Source organism: Gorilla gorilla, chromosome 18 (assembly GCF_029281585.2).
Source record: "Gorilla gorilla gorilla isolate KB3781 chromosome 18, NHGRI_mGorGor1-v2.1_pri, whole genome shotgun sequence".
Taxonomy (NCBI): Eukaryota; Metazoa; Chordata; class Mammalia; order Primates; family Hominidae; genus Gorilla; species Gorilla gorilla.
Window position 1 is genome coordinate 92278571 of NC_073242.2, and position 12014 is coordinate 92290584.

Genomic DNA, 12014 nt, shown 5'->3' on the forward strand with positions numbered 1-12014 from the left:
ATAGTCCCTATTTTACACATTGGATATGCAGGTTCCTGAAAAGAGAAAATAATCTCACTCAGGTCCAATTACCAAATAGCCAATATGACTAGGCCAGCTTGTACTACGTTTCTAACTCTAGTTAAATTGACTGAGGATGTAGGACTGGAATTCTCTTTTAATAAAAGCCCCCAGCATCCTACTGACTGAACTATATGAATGAAGGATGGCAGGGGTAAAGATTTCATGAAATAAAGTCTGGGAAGGCAATCAATCAAAAAGCTGTCTGATATCCCTAGTCCCATTCTATGTCAGGGACCCTGTCCTTACTCTTAAGAGAATTGAAAGAACAGTTCCCATGGCAACTCCTCCTCCTCATGAGTTGAATGATTGATTTGTCCCACTTCCCATCTATTCTGTAACTTCCTTGTTTGGGCAGATCTCAGAGCTGGGGCTGACACCTGCTTGACTGTTGGCATGTTTTTTTCCTCCTAAAATCAAATTCTGAGTCTTGACACTTGGAAGCTCTTATGGATTTTAGCAGATCAAGATGTCCCTTGGATCACCATGACCAACCTGTATTGTTGTATTTATTTTCCTTTTGGTGTTGTCTTTCTCTAATGCCTGGTGTCTATTTTTCCAACCACAGTATGTCTAACACTATAACCTGCCTTTATGAAGATAGCAGAGAAACATTCACATTTTGACAGATTTTGTCTCTGAGTAGCCTTCAGAAACACTTTTGTCTTCCTTGACACAATCTGTTGACATACAAGAGGAGACATGATTTTTCTCTCTCTGGAACACCACTACATTGGAATGGCCTTCTTGCTTGACGAACCTTATGGCAGAGACCAAACTCTTTGCATGCTGACTGGTCAGCACTGGTTATTAACCTGCCAGGTCAGTTCTGATGCCTGGAGGAAAGACAACAGGGTTTTAAAGGGACAGTAAATATTCCATACAGCTCTGGACTAAACAGAGTTGCATCTTTGAAAGATTTATATTTATAGTAAACATAAATCAACTCTCTAAAGAAAATGAAAAAAATAGATGTCTACATAATTTACTAGCAGACCACCTTGCATAGTTTCAGAGTACACTGATGTGATTATCAGAAGAGTCCTGGTGATGACAGAAGGTTTAGATTCACAGTGAGGATAATAATTGCTTTCAATGCAAATGAGTGGAGCATAAATAATGTAGTCTCAGGAGTAAACTTTTCTTGTTGGTATAAAATATCTGGTCCTAATAAGACAGGGTAGCTGAAGGTGTGGAAAGAGGTTAATCCTTCATACTGCAATAAATTAAAAATTATGGAGACAATATAATAAATGCCATGTGTGTTGATTCTTTGTGAAAAATATGCATTTTGATAGTTAAATGAATATAGGCTATTGAAAGGATTATGACCTCTAGGAAATAAAAACCTTAGTGAAATTTTCCTGATCTTGGGACAAATTTGTAAATTAATATACTGGACCAAAAAGTAGAGGGGAATTTAATGATATAATAAGTGTTTTTCTAAAAATAGATTGTTGGCTTCAGATCAACCCAATGCATCCTTCCGATTTACCCTTCTACTCCAGGACCAGAACAGGTGAACAGAAAAGCCACACCTATATTTTAAAATAACAGAGATAAGACACAGCCTAGTCAAAACTAAAACATGGCTAACATGGCTCATTAGGTCATTCATGAATTTTCTCATTCTCTTTAAGAAGAAAACATTTATAATGCCTAGTACACTTCCTGACACATAAGTGATGCTCAATAAATATTTGTGAAATAGATTTAAGAATGATTGAATCTTCATCATTGTCAATGGAAAAGTCAAGGTTTAGAGAGGTTGAGAAGAAGTTTCTCTTATGTGATCAGTTCCTAATTCAGCAGGAAAATAAAAACTGACATATTTTGAGATTTTGCATTAAGCCAATTATTCCAGACACAATGTACATAAATTCAGGCTTAGTTTTAAGAATAGCCTTTTTATTTTCTGTTTTATGGACAATTCAGCATTTTGTTACAATCAAGTAATATGCCAAAGAGATGACTTGGCTTACATGTAAGTTATTTGGGATTAAATCTCAAATAACTATAAGCGTTATTCTGACAACATAATGATTTTTGAAAAAAGTTTCAAGGTGTTTTATCATAACATTTTGAGAAAAAAATAGGGTGGTATTTTAGCAGTCCAAGGTGACCTTCTGAGCTGAAAATGAACCTCTCTTTTTCACTGAAATAAATGAACACACATTTTGTTTAGTGGTTTAAAAGAAACTGAGTGATTGAAAGAGGACGGACAATTTAAAAAAAAAGTGAAAATTCTGAATAATGAGGCAATATATTTTTACTGAACACTGCTAGTTGTCAATTGTGTTAGATTGTCCTGGGTCATGTGAAAAATTTACCATTTATTGTTTACGTCCCCAAAGAATCTGACAGGAACATGTTGGTCCACTTCTCAACTATTGCCATTTTTGACATAACACTTACCCTGGAAAATACTTTCTTTCTTTTTTTTTTTTTTTTGAGACGGAGTCTTGCTTTGTCGCCCAGGCTGGAGTGCAGTGGCGCGATCTCGGCTCACTGCAAGCTCCACCTCCTGGGTTCACGCCATTCTCCTGCCTCAGCCTCCCCAGCCTGTAGCTGGGACTACAGGCGCCCACTACCACGCCCGGCTAATTTTTTGTATTTTTAGTAGAGACGGGGTTTCACTGTGTTAGCCAGGATGGTCTCGATCTCCTGACCTCGTGATCCGCCCGCCTCGGCCTCCCAAAGTGCTGGGATTACAGGCGTGAGCCACCGCGCCCGGCCTGGAAAATACTTTCTTACTGACATTGGAGTGAGTATCTACTATAATCTGGGAATGTCTAAGCATGAATATGTGGGATTTTCTCCATCTAAATGGTGGTTCTAACATATTATCATTTTTTTTTTTTTAGATGGAGTTTCACTCTGTCACCCAGGCTAGAGTGCAGTGGTGCAATCTCGGCTCACTGCAACCTCTGCCTCCCGGGTTTCAGCAATTCTCCTGTCTCAGCCTCCCGAGTAGCTGGGATTACAGGCATGCACCACCACGCACAGCTAATTTTTGTATTTTTAGTAAAGACAGGGTTTCACCATGTTGGTCAGGCTGGTCTCGAACTCCTGACCTCGTGATCTGCCCGCCTCAGCTTCCCAAAGTGCTGGGATTACAGGCATGGGCCACCACACCCGGCCGCATTATCAACTTTTTGAACCTGATCTTTCCAGCCTACTTAATTGAGCTGGCTCACCAACTATGTGTTTTCTTCTTTTTAACTGGAAAGTTAGGCTGAAAACTAGCATAGAATTTCCTCTTGACAAATATATAAAATGAAGAGGAATATCTCTGATCTTCCTTGAAATATAATATTTATTCTATTCTCAGAACCAGAAATCATTATAATTCCACCACTTTTGTATAGGTAGAAGTTGTTTTATTATATCATATTATATCATTGTTATAACTTTCCATTAAAACGGTGCAAGATTTATATGTGTGAATACAAGATAAAAATTTATTATTGAATATGTCTATATTTTATTTGTAAAAACAATTTATTTTCTACACTAAATAAGCAGTATTCATTGGATATCTTCAGTTTCAAATAATTTTATCTACAATGTCTAGAAAATTAGCCAATAATAGCAATCCTACTTCCTCTAAAAATACCTGATATTTAAAAGAGTAAACATGGAAAGCCATACTATATGACAAATGTCGCAAAAAATATAAATCACCCCAAAATTCGGTCTCCTCTTTTCAATCAGAATATAATCAATGACTTTTACAGATTCCATTTTCAGATATGTGTTTCTACATCAATAGCTTCCAATGAGGGAGATTCAAGCAAAATATGATTGGTTGAAGATTTTTTGTAACATTATCTTAAAAGACAATTACTACTGGCCTTACTCCCTTATTCTTCATCTTTTTCTTCTGGGTTGGACTATAAATATGATGGCGAGATTTGGATCAGCCACATTAGACTGTGAGTTAAAATTGGAAATAGAATTTAGGCTTCAAGTAAAAACAACCTAGAGGATCCTGGTTCCATGAGTATATTAATATTTCCAATATCGTCTTTGGACTACCTACTTTTATACTCTATGTGAAAGGAGACTAAACTGTGTATTGAATTTAAGATTCTTTTATGTCATGACTCTTCTCCTAAGAAGTAAATTCAGTCCTTAGTTACAAAGGTAACTGTATCTAGGGATATTTTGTGTCTTGTCCTACACTAGATATTGGGGAAATATAAACATTCATAAATGTGAAGAAAATTTACTTAAATGGTATTCATCTAGAGGACCTAAACATTTTTTTGGTTTCTTTAGCACCTCAATTATTCAACCTTGCACACTGAAGAATACTTTATGATAATATATGTATAGGGAATAATAGCAGAGTAAATCTTATTCATTTTAAAGGGTATTGGCTACATAATCTAGTATTATATAGTCCAATAAACAAGTTTAGTAAAATGTTTCTCCCTCTCCAAAGTCTAAATTTTATTATTTTATCACACTGAATTTATAAATTACTGATACATATTACAAGAAAATATTAAAGAAAAATACAGAGTAAAAGATATTTGTTCCTAAGGGTAAGGGCTTATAGTGCCATGTATTATAATAATAGGTCTTTTTAAAGTCAGGAAGCCTCTGGACCCAATGGCCAAAAAAGAAGAGACAGTAGAGGGGGTGAAAGTAGAAAGAGAGAGAGTGAGAGTAGAAAGAGAGAGAGAGAGAGTCAGAGAGATTGAGAATGAATGGAGCCATTGCAGCCAAATGAAACTGAGAGAAAGAAGAGAGAAAAGAAATGACCAAATGTCCTATTGTTTTTTTTTTCCTTCAATTCATTGATAGAAAATAGGCTCAAAGAGTAGCAGAATCCCTTTTTATTTATGTGTGAAATTATTTAAATCTTCACTCTTCCTTAAGGAAGATTAAAGGTGACTGGAGAGAAATAGAAGTTTTTTTTTTTTTGTTTTGTTTTTTTTTTTTTTGAGACAGAGTCTCGCTCTGTCGCCCAGGCTGGAGTGCAGTGGCGCCATCTCTGCTCACTGCAAGCTCCGCCTCCCGGGTTCACGCCATTCTCCTGCCTCAGCCTCCCCAGTAGCTGGGACTACAGGCGCCCGCCACCTCGCCCGACTAACTTTTTGTATTTTTAGTAGAGACTGGGTTTCACCTTGTTAGCCAGGATGGTCTCGATCTCCTGACCTCGTAATCTGCCCGTCTCCACCTCCCAAAGTGCTGGCATGAGCCACGGCGCCAGGCCGAGAAATAGAAGTTTAATGTAACTCAATTTGTGATGAAGGTGGGACCCTTTATTATTTATTAATTCATCTATATAAATAAATATAGATGGCACTCAGGCTATATTGCTGAGTGAAGTCATGGAAAGATAAATTAATAAATAATGAAGGATTGGATAAGTGATGTCAAAATGTTGCACTACTAATTCTTCAAAAAATTCTGTCTATATTTATATATATACATACTACACAGACATATATATACATATACACACACATATATGTATGTATGCATACATATTTACATATGGTCGCTCTTGAAATATAAATATAATTTTAAATTTACTTATGGTAAAATCACTGTTGTTTGGTTTATGATTCTGTAAATTCAAACGTATGTATACATTTGTATCACAATCACCAGAAACAGAACAGAATACAGAACAATTCCATAACCCCCAAAATTTATTTTGTGCAGCTCCACAGCAAACACTACTCCAACTTCTAACTGAGGCAACCAGTCATCTATTCTCCATCTCTGTAATTTTATCTTTTCCAGAATGTAATATATTTGGAATCAGGTAATATGTAACATTTTGAAACAGGTTTCTTTCACTTAGTGTAATGCATTTGAGACTGATTCAAGTGTTGTTGTGTTTATGGATAGTCTGTTCCTTTCGCTGCTAGGTAGTATTTCATTATACCACAATTGGTTTATTTATTTATATTATTTTTTAAAGAAGCCCAAACACATTTTCTTGCTGTATTTGTGTTTAATTCTCCATCGACAATGAGCAATCATGAAGATGGCCTTCTGCAGGACAACATAGTCACAGGACTGAGGCGATTCATCGGCACTGAGAAGGAGTATGAGGATCATAGAGGGGGGCCTGCCTCTTGCTGTTTCATGTTAGAGACAAACTGTAACACAGTCCATGGGCCTGCAATCTTCCCCTTTTATTATCTGGTAAACGATGTAGTCTTCCACTTAATTCCGGAAGTCCTAGTTGTCCCGCAAGTGATGTTCTGCAGCTTCAATATTCAGTGGATCATCAAAATTCACAATATCAGTAAAGAAAGAGTTTAATCCCCAAACAATATCCTTTATGGGATGTTCTCGTGGGATCCCAGCCAGTGTAGTCAATTGAATGTTCTCTCAGTAAACTCAGATATACTTCTGTCTCTGTAATGTTGTGGTGCCACATCCTGCTCAGGCATTTCACTTTGGGAGGCGCCATGATGTACGCATGGGAACCTCAGTTCAAATGGAAATTTTCCACCCTGTAACCCCCTCATCTGGTTACAGTTAGCTGAAAACAATGAGGCTGGTTTGGATCAAGAAAAGACAATTTACATGTAAAGGGTAAATTAGCTTCAAGCAACTTGTCTCTCACAGAAACCCTCCAAGTGGAGTCGGACACTGTGGCTGCCATTGGAACCCTTTGTACAACAGTTTTTGTTGTTGTTTGTTTTCCATGTTTTGGTGACCAGGATAATGCTTCCATAAACATCCATGTGCAGATTATTGTTTGAATACGAATGGACATTTCTCTAGAGTAAACACCTAGAAGTGGGTTGCTGAGTCCTGTGGTCAGTGTAAGCTTTTTTTTTTTTTTTTGAGACGGAGTCTCACTCTGTCGCCCAGGCTGCAGTGCAGTGGCACAATCTCGGCTCACTGCAAGCTCCGCCTCCCAGGTTCACACCATTTTCCTGTCTCAGCCTCCCTAGTAGCTGGGACTACAGGTGCCCTCCACCACTCCTGGCTAATTTTTGTATTTTTAGTAGAGACGGGGTTTCACCACAATTGGCCAGGCTGGTCTTGAACTTCTGACCTTGTGATCTGCCCCCCTTGGCCTCCCAAAGTGCTGGGATTACAGGCGTGAGCCACTGTGCCTGGCCCAGTGTATGCTTTTTAATAAGAAAATACCTGCCGGTTGCGCAGTGGCTCATGCCTGTAATCCCGGCACTTTGGGAGGCCGAGGTGCGCGGTTATGAGGTCAGGAGATTGAGACCAACCTGGCTAACATGGTGAAACCCTGTCTCTACTAAAAATGCAAAAAAATTAGCCAGGTGTGGTGGCATGCACCCTGTAGTCCCAGCTACTTGGGAGGCTGAGGCAGGAGAATCGCTTGAACCAGGAGGCAGATGTTGCAGTGAGCCGAGATAGGCCATTACACTCCAACCTGGGCAACAGAGGGAGACTCCATCTCCAAAAAAAAAAAATACCAGACGGTTTTCCAGAGGGACTGAACCATTTTGCATTCTCACCATCAATTTTATCAATTTTAAGAGTTCCAATTACTCTCTATCCTTGACAGCACTTAGTATTGTCATATTGTTATCTTTTAAATTTATTTTAGCAATTCTAATAGGTGTGTATTTCTATGTCATTCTTGTTTTAATTTGCCTTTCCTTAATGACTCATTGATGTTGAACATTTTTTCATGCACATATTTTGCTACCACTATATTCTTTGCAGTGCAATGTCTGTTCACATATTTTGCCCGTTAAAGTTGGGATGTTTTCATGTTTGTTTTCTCATTTGTTTTCTCTTTATGTTTCCCGAATACAAGTTTTTTCTTAGGTATATGACTTGAACCTTTCTTTTCAGTTTGTGGCTTATCTGTTCATGTTTCAACAGTGTCTTTCACAAAACAAACTTTTAAGGTTTTATGAAGTTCAATTAGCTTTCATTAATCATGATTTTGGTTTCTTTAATAACATTTTGTCTAATTCAGGGTCCCCCAAATTTTTTTAATGTTTTCATCTCAAAATTTATTTTTGAAATAGATTTATCCTTTACATTTAACTCCATGATCCATTTAGAGTTAATGTTTATACAAAATACAAAGTTTAAGTCAAGCTCATTTTTTGGCATATAGATGTCCAATTATTTCAGAAATATTTATTGAAAAGACTATGCTTTCTCCATTGAATTGCCTTGCAACTTTTTCAAAAATTATTTGACCATATTTATTTATATTTCTGCACTCTCTATTTAAATTTTTAAACTGTATGCAATAAAACAGAAGCTGGCTTTGCAAAGTCACTTTAAGTAAAATATTTAAAAATATATATATAAAACCCTATGTACCCATTATTTTTCCCTCTCTACATTTACTGAGATATTTACCTTCTTTTTCTTTTGTTCTTCATTCATTACCATTTCTCTTCCATTTGCATTTTTTAAAGCATGTTTATGGGTGACAAATTGTCCTAATTTTCTTTCATCTGAGATTGTGTTTCACTTTTGATCCTGAAAGATAGTTTTGCTTGATAAGAACTCTCAGTTTACTTTTAGCTTCTCCTCTCAGCACTTTAACAAATACTATTCCACTCTCTTGCCACATCCATCAATTCTGAATAGAAACCTGCAGGTATTTGAATTATTTCTCCCTCTATGCAATGTGTGGTTTTTCTCTGGCTGCTTTTAAGACTTATCCTTTATCTTTGGTTTTCAAGAGTTTCATTATAGTGCCCCAGAATGGTTTGATTTCTGCTTATTCTGCTTGGAGTTGGCTGAGTGTTTTGGATCTGTAAATTTATGTCTTTTATTAAATTTGTAAGGCAGTCAACTATTGTTTATTTAAATATTTTGTCAGTATCTATGTCTTTTTATCTTTGCTATTAGTCCCTAATGACACAAATGTTAGCATTTCTGATACTGTCACACACAGATTGCTAAAATTATTTTTATTTTGTTTTAATCTTTTCTCCCTCTGATGTTCAAACATTATAATCTCTATTGATCTATTTTCATGTCTAGTGATCTTTTCTTATGTTACATCTACCCTATTATTGAGCTCTTTCGGTAATTAAAAAATTTCTCTTATTGAGTTTTTTGGTTCCAAAATTTTTATTTTAAAGACTCTATTTGTTTTCCAAATTTTCTGTATTTTTATTCATTTGAAGACTATGATTATTTCATGGAACATAATCATAACAGATGCTTTAAAGTTGTTATGAGACTCTGCATCTTATTACAGCTTTGTAGACAGCTACTTTCTTCTTTAAAAAAACAGTCAAACTACTTTGATTAAGACCACAAATTCTGAACCACCTTTTTTCAGAACCATAGTTTTAATAACAGTTTAATTTTCAAAGCCTTTGCTGCATAATTCTGGTACATTCAGTGTGTGAAAGATCTAAGGTTCATTATGGATTTGGAAGTGATCCAGACTTATATTTAGTCTTAACCTTTGTATTGTTAATTCTGATCAGTTCTACACGTGATCAGTTCAAAGTACAGCCCAAAATCTTATGTGTACATAAATTCAAAGTGTCTCTTTTTTCCCACACCCTGTAATCTCCATGCTGTTGAATTTCCAGTAGCCCCTGTTCTGCTGTTGCAGATACTAAACCTGAAGTTTTAGGGCACCCATTCTATTGCACACATCCTGTGACCAGGTTAATGTTGGTGTAAAACAGCAAGATAAAAGAGTCTGCAAAGCTGCTGCTGTTGCCACTGCCACCTCCACCTCTTTTGCCTCTGCTTCTTCCATCATAAACATCCAGTTTGTTTCTGGAATTTGTCTAGCATGATGCTAGAAGAATCGAAAAAGCTTCATCCTTTAACCCCCCACACCAAGATCTCATCCTTTTGTCTAGACAAAGTGTGTGTGTTTTTTTTCTTCTTAGAACTCTTTCTATCTATATCCATCAGCAGTTCTGAGACAAGGTATTCTAATCAAGAAGATACCGAAGAAAAAATGAGCAAAAAAATAAATAAATAAATAACAAAAACACACAGCAAATCAAGACAGCAGCAAAAAGCGAAACAAAACAAAACAAAAAACCACAAATGGAAATTTACCACTATATGGTCATTTGAAGGCGGTGGTGATTTCCCTACCCTATGTGCCAGCTCTTACCTACTGCTCAGAGCCCTCTGATAGATGTTTTACTTTTTTTTTTTTCCAGTATTCTGGGTAGTAATCAGTTAGCAAGATGAACTAAATGTGCATATTCCATCTTAACTGGAACAGGAAATTTCCTGCACCAACAATTTTTAAGAATCTCAGAGTCCAGTGGGCCATTATTATTGACATGAGAGACATATATTTAAGAGAGGTGAGAAGAACACATTATTTTCAACATTTTGAAAAAGAATATTCTGTATTGCTATTTAGAACTCTATAATTTGATTACTGGAAAGAAAATGGAAAGTCATTTACTTAGAGATGGCATGTAAAGACTCCTTGCTAGTGAAGGATAAAAAATGAAATGAGAAGAGGAGAGAGAGAGAGAGAAAGAAAGAGACAGGGACAGAGAAAGAGATACTATTCTATATATGAATTTCCAGAAGTTAGTAAAAAATATTTCTCACCTATTTATTTTTATAAGTAACATTTTCCTTGGTATAACATATTTTATGTTCAAGCAACTTATATGTGTTTGTGTGTGTGTATCTTAATTTTTTGAACCGTAGAAAAGCAAATGTTGGATAATTGATCTAGGTTTGTAACCCAGAAAGACTAAGATGTCAACACAACGTAATAACCACATACTTGGAGAAATAAATGATAAGTATTATGGCTAAATTGAAAATTATGATCCAAGGTCTTCATAAGCCACTATTGACTCAGAAGATTGTGGATACGATGAGATAAGGGTTAGAAAGCATTGTCACAGGGAAACCAAAGGAAAACAGTTCTGGTGTCTGTCTAGTCAGGGAGAAAGTTATTGTCATGTTAAACAAACACAAATGCCTCTAAAAGTAAAGAGTCCCAGGATCCCATGCTTAGGATCTGTTAGAGAGAATGTAGGCATCTGAACTGTATATGCAAGGACTGAGCCTAGGGAATGAGAGGACGTTCAATTGATTAGAGCAGTAGGATGCTTTCGTTTCCATTCTAGGCTGAATACTTTGACAAGAGTGTGAAGATAAACCCATTTGCAACTGTCATTACTGGAAGGAGAATAAGCAGTTAGGATCTATGGGAATAACCTAACAGAAGGCAACATAGCTTCACAGAAGTGGAAGAACCATTTTTCTGAAGCCATTTCTATGATTATGAAAGTTGAGCAGAATTTTCATAGATGTTTAGGCATCCTTAGAATGGATAGGGCATGGTATTTTGTTGTAGGCATGTCACTGGGGTGGTTATAAAGAGGGAGGAATTAAGGATGCATTTCAGGTTTCCAGTCTGTGAATGTAGCAGATATTGGGACAAGAGAGGTAGTCAGGCAGTAAGAAAGCCAAAAAGTACAAAAAAGAGAAAGAGAAAGGGAGAGAGAGAGAGAGAGAGAGAGAGAGAAATGGTGGGATAAAAAAAAGGGAAAGACTGTGATATTTTTAAATGGATATTTTAAGATCTGTAAATCACAAAATTTGTGATGTCTAATAAGTAGTTGGAATTGCAGGACTAGAATTCTTACCTTGGATCCTGGGAGATTGGCTCCAGAACCAGGAGTTTACAGTTAGAGAAGGATCATATTTTAGAAATGTGGGTTAGAGGAATTGCTGTGAGAGCACGGAAATTATTACCCCCAAATTGTGGTAACAGCATATTTCTCCATTAACCTGGTTTCTTGAGATATTAGAGTTGGATAGCCCTGGGGATGCTTTATTTGCAAGTGCTAGGGAGAGATAAAGAGAGTTGGGTGGTATGAATCTCATTAGGGGTGTTATTGGTTATAAAAAATTATCTATTTTTGCTCATACTGCACAGACCATATATCTCATTCAAAAAATAGAAACATTCTAAAGCAGTTGAAATTATTTCTAGTGGACTATGATTAATTAATTTTATA

At 36.4% G+C, this 12014-nt stretch overlaps 1 long non-coding RNA gene and 1 pseudogene across 1 annotated transcript in view; both read right to left on the minus strand.

The window, feature by feature from the left end:
* LOC134757516 (uncharacterized) overlaps nt 1-12014 on the minus strand; it is a 492817-nt gene that overhangs the window by 46006 nt on the left and 434797 nt on the right. The window lies entirely within an intron of this gene.
* Nucleotides 6132-6808, minus strand: LOC101129149 (NEDD8-conjugating enzyme UBE2F-like; annotated as a pseudogene).